The sequence below is a fragment of the Miscanthus floridulus genome, chromosome 17, assembly GCF_019320115.1.
Source record: "Miscanthus floridulus cultivar M001 chromosome 17, ASM1932011v1, whole genome shotgun sequence".
NCBI lineage: Eukaryota > Viridiplantae > Streptophyta > Magnoliopsida > Poales > Poaceae > Miscanthus > Miscanthus floridulus.
Window position 1 is genome coordinate 27380404 of NC_089596.1, and position 5857 is coordinate 27386260.

The 5857-nt window shown below is 39.1% G+C and overlaps 1 pseudogene; it reads right to left on the minus strand.

The window, feature by feature from the left end:
* Positions 1–349: 349 nt before the first annotated feature.
* Positions 350–4163, minus strand: LOC136514820 (uncharacterized; annotated as a pseudogene).
* Positions 4164–5857: the final 1694 nt, after the last annotated feature.

The window sequence follows — 5857 nt, forward strand, 5'->3', positions numbered from 1 at the left end:
CACGCTAGCAGCTGATGTGTCTTGTCCACGTGGCGCGTCCACATTGTAGGTGACGTGTCCAACCACATGGCAGCTGATGTGGCCAATGATGTGGATGGTCCACGTGTCCACTTTTTATTAGGCCACAAGGCTTGCTGTGATAGGTTCTCATTTTCATCACTGAAGTAAATAGAAATTCGTCACAGAATCAATTACCAAATTGTCATAGAAAGGTCAGATAATTCATCACAAGTGCACATGCTGATTTCATTATAGAATGCAAATAATACTAGAATGACCAAAAGCTTCCATAAATTAACAGATCCAGTATTCTAATGACCAACAACTTAATCAACAATTCTAAACTCGGTTCACATAACTCACTAGACATCACATTTGAACTACTAGTTTCATCTCAGTTCACATTAACATCACAGGAAATAATAAAAAGTTGCCAACCACCAGCAACATAAGTTACTACATAAACAAAATCACCAGCAGACCCCTTGCTTAATGAACCAGCAGCTACGAGCAGCGCTCATGTCAAAGAAGCATTGTTGATGGCCAAGATACGCTTGAACAGCGCATTGTTCTCCTCCATTGCCTTGTTGTTTATCTCTGTCAGCTTCTTGTACTCCTCCATCTCCTTTTGTGTCCTCGCTAGCTTTTTCTCAGCTTCTTCACTTCTCTTCCTGAGTTCATCGATTTCACCTTGTATAGCAGCCATAGCTTCAGCTGCTAGTTGCTCCCGAAGTTCGCTTTCATTTGATGATGATGATTTGGAGGATGGCACTAGTTTGATGCCAACACTCTTCAGGAAAAGGTTTGAGCTATTCTAGGAGAGCACCTAGGACACAACCTGCACACTAGACACTACTGTCTCACCTTCAGCAACAGGTTCTGTCCTCAAAGCTTCCATATTTGACTGAAACAGCAATGACCCATCATTAGTTGATACTTATTGCATTAATTTGAGGAGGAAATATCACACAAGATGTATTTTAAAAAATAAAAACCTATGCTACATTGATAGAAACTGATACCAAATAGGTATGCAATCATGAGTCATTTATTTGTTGTTAGGTAACTGAATACAAGTAGAAGTCAACAACATAGGATTATTATTTAGCAAGTATGTCTAGCTATATTGGATTATGACCAGTTTTGAGCAAAAGACAGAATACAAAATGTTTGAAACAAGACATATTATCCAATTAATGAATAGTTGTTGGCACAACGAAACAGATGTCGTGACTTACAACTGCTTCTCTTACTAGTTCAGTCAGACCATGTTTGGAGCTGGTATGGCAGGTCTTGAAGGCCTCCACCGCATCAAGTTCTTCATTTTGTTCTATGTTTGGTTCTGCATTGTTTTTCTTCTTCTTCTGTTTCATAGATAATCAATTACAACAAAGTTTTCTCAGATGAAATGCAAAATAAGTTGTTTAGTGCTAATATGTATAGGGTACTCTTTACTTACATATGCATGTAAGTGTGCCACATAGCTGCGAGAACCCGTAGCTTGATGATACTTGACTTTACGGTGATTCTGCTTGTTCGTTTCACTTGATTCCTACAAGATAATGAACATGTCAGATGAGATCATAGGTTTAAAATGAGAAGATCCTTTGGAAACTGATTGAGAAAGAATATATGACAAGACACCTATTTATCTGAAAAACAGTAAGATGGTAATTTTTCAACTCCTGCAGAGTTGTCTACTCTTTTATGCCCCTACAAACTTCTATGAAATGTACATCTCAAATTGTCTGAATGCTCACCATGAACTGCCTTTCTATTGTTCTGTTCATGATTTTGTCCTTTAGAATATGTTATTCTATCCTTGGATGAATGGACTGATATTTAAGGGCATATTTGTAATCCTTTTTGTTTGCAGGATATATATGACCAACCCTTTTTTTCCCAAGTACATTCTGCTAATTGCTCCAATTTAGGAGCTTAGGGAATCTTTATGTTTGAAAATATTTATGTGTTACACTGCTTTTCATTGAAGGGCCTGGGTATAGCAAGAAGGATTGATGAGATGATATGTTTAAAATGAGAAGATCCTTTGGAAACTGAATGAGAAAGAATATATGAGAAGATACCCATACCATGTTTTTTGGATCAGACCACTTTGCAACTAGTGCCTTCCACTGTTCATCAGTCATGCATGCAACTAGAGAAGTTGTCCTAATCTCATTTGCAGGTACACCATTGAAGTATTTATTCTTGAGCCGATAACACATTTGTCGCACCCTAGAGCGCAGCATATCAGTGCAAGCTAACTCTGTTGGCTTGTCATTAGGGTTAATGGCCAAGCGCCCCTAGTCATATGACAATTCCATATCTAGTTAGTCAATTCAGGTTAAATAGATATACATGTTAACCATAGAAACAATAATGCACTTACAGAGAGCTTTCCCACAAAATTTTTGTAATATTGATCATCTCTCTTGTATTCTTTCCAATGAGGTAGGACAGGAACCTTATCCCGAATTATGACACCAGCCTCAGATGCAAACTTGGCTGCTTGAACAGGTTCATGAGGCCTTCTTTTGCCTTCAGCAATAGCTATGGGCATTCTCCTTCCCATAGCTTTTGTCATCCTGTCCAGCTGTGTTCCCTTGGTGGGTGGCCTGGGTCTCCTTAGGGCTCGCTGTGCAGGAGCTACAAAATAGAATTTGCATTAAAATGATTTAGTTTCATGCAGATAAGCAAAACAGATGACATATTTGAATGACAAAGAAACTATAACTTGCCTTCAGTGTCTTCCTCTCTAGCTACATTGTCTTCATCAGCACCTGTACTATCTTGAGCACTAGCTCCACTGACTTCCTCTGCAGCTGTATTGTCCTGACCACCAGCTCCATTGCCTTCCTCTGCATCCGTATAAGACCTTTGTGGTGGTATTTCATCATGACCATCTATAGGATCCTCTACATTCTAGCCATCTCTCGCTGAAGGTTGAAGCCTTTTTGATGATCTTATTTGGGATTCAGGAGTTTGCACCTGTGATCCTTGAGATGCCCTCACTCTCTTACTAGCCCTAACTTCTAGCGCCATGGTGGGACCTATCTTCTTCTTCTTTGAAGCTAGGACTTTCCAACTATACCCTACAGGATAATGTGGAAAAAAAATCAAGTAAGTCATGTGCATTAATAAGCAAGACCATATATTAAAGAACAGGTATGCAAGAAACAAGATACATCTAAAAGCAAGGGCATATATTAAAGAATAGATTAAAAACATTCAAATGCAATACAAATATTCCCCATCCAGTACTTTGAAGATAGAAGAAGCACCTTAGTTGCCAGGGGTTGTGGCTGCACATCAGATTCAGTGTCATCATCATCACTATCTCCTTGATCATCATCTTCAAGGAGATATTTTGATGAATCTGAATCTTCACTATTTGATTTCTTGTTTGCTGATTTCCCCCTTCTTTGATGCAGATTGTGATACAGAGTTATTAAATTCAGTAGATAGATTTATCAGGCCGAATTCTTGCATCTTCTTTAAATTGTTCGCCACGCGTGTATCCCGGCGTCTCTCATAATCAGTTTTTGGAGGTTCTTACAAAAACAAGCAAATTGTGTCTATTAGAAAATAAAAAGGAGTGAACTAAGTACTAAGAGGTAGTAATACTAGATGCTAGATAGATAAGAGGTAGGAGCTAGTAGTGCCTGCTGAAGAGCTAAGGGATAAGAGGTGATAGGTTATAGGCAACAAGTAATAGGTCAAAGGTAAGAGGTACAACTTTTTTTGTACTGAAGCACAAATACTCTAAATTATCTAAACATTTTGAAGATAGCTTGTACTGAACTACTCTTTTCCTATCAACACACATGCATGCACTCTGCTACATCCAAATCCAGATCATTAAAATGGTCAAACATACCACGCCAAAATCTATTTGAAGTCAAGAGTCACAGCTACTTTCATAATTGTACTACAATTGCTTTCAGAAAACATCACTCATGCTTCTATTTCAGACAAATACAAGTGCAAAATAGATTACAGATCCAAGATTCAGAATACAATTTGACTGAATGGTTAGCAAACCCAAACTAGATACCAGGGCAATAGAATTGTACAATAGAATTCATCAATACAGAAGAGTTTTGCTTACCTTGTTCTTGTTTTGTAGGTCGCTTCCTACCTTGCCCCCTTGTTGCCACCATTGCGGTTGTGGCTAGGTTGTGGATGTAGACCAGGTGCTCGTCGTCGATGGTCGTCAAAGGGGAAGCAGATCCAGTACGGCGACGACCGACAATCCGACGGTGGTTAGGGTTAGGTTGAGGCGAGAAAGAGGTGGATGGGGCGAGATAGGTGCATGGGGCGATGAGAGAGAGGGGGATGCAGCGATTGATGTCGGTGAGGACGCAGCTCGTCGACGGCGGTTGTGTCCCGGCGGTGGTGGATAGGGTTGGAGAAATGGGGGGAAGAGAGAACGAGTGTCCGAGGAGGTGACGAGTGCGGGAAATGAGTAAATATACCAGTGTTTTTGGCGGAATTTTTTGACGAGGGAAATTGTTTTGGTGCCTTGAGGCGCGAGAGGTTGCGGTCTTTTTTTTGGCATTGCGGGATCTGTTTATCAAAGACTGCGCTCGAGAACTAATGAAACCACTTGAGTAGCGCAACGGTATGGCCCTTTGAGTTTGATCCTGAGCTCCTGGGTTTGAACCCGATGATAGCCAATTTTTTTGGGTTTTTTCAATTTTTGGGTTTTGTCAACATTTATTGTGTTTATTCCTTTTTTTTATTTCTCCATGTTCTTTTTTTGCCAGATTTTTAATTAGTACAACATAGCTTAATGATTTACCTTATTTTAGTGTATGATCATGACATAAAAATTTCTAAAAATTTGGATGGACACCTTATTTTAGTGTATGATCATGACATAAAAATTTCAAAACGATTTCGACAAAGTGGTATTATACATCTGTAAAGAACTTCAGTCTAGATATATGGAATCTCTATCGTACTTGCTCATAGTCTAAAACGACTAATAATATGTGACAGAGGGAGTATGCCGTTGTGAGGATGTGCATGACCACAATCTTAGAATCAATTGAAACTTTGTTGTCATCATTATACTCCAAAATGAGGTGTCCATGTAAGTTTTAAGATTTTTCTACCTAGCTTAAGGTATGGTTACCGGAAGAAACCCTGAACTCGGAAAGATATGCTAACTGGGTTATTAGAAACAAGCAAGGACACATTGGGTCTATCTATGCTTCATTGTTCTGAAGGTGGGAGAAAAGATCAAACTGATTATTGATCAAAATTAGGGTTTGAAACTTAGGTAATTAACTTCTTCTGCTTAACCCAAGAAGAAATTGGATTGATTTTTGAGAAATCGAATTCAGTTAAGATAGGGGAAATTAAGATAGCAATTTCTGAGCCGTATGAGGTAGGAAACTCTCAAGTACGGTTCTAGGGAAAGGAACTACCTATTCTGGTCTTTCTCTAAAATAGCTATCTTTGAATTCGTACTTGTAAACAAACTAAACTAATAAATATGCCTAGCTAGCATCCGCCAATGCTTTTTACTATCCCGCGACAACAAAAACTTAGTCCCTTGCCATGCTCGCTTAAATGTGTCTTTCTTTGATAAATAAATACCAAAAGCAGAGCCTTTCTTCCCTTCCTCGACACAGTGGGTTGCTTTTTTGCTAGGAAATGAGTTCCTAGACTTTGGGCTTGCATCCTTTTCTCTACTTCCTATATTGAAAGAGTGGACTACAGAGGCTAAGCGATCGATCAAATAAGATAGGATCCTAGCTGTCAATTTCCTTGAGTAGAAAGGAAAAGAATTCGCCTAAAATGTTTGTTGGGGTAGGTCAAAGAGTATAGGTTTCACCCGGCGTAAGAC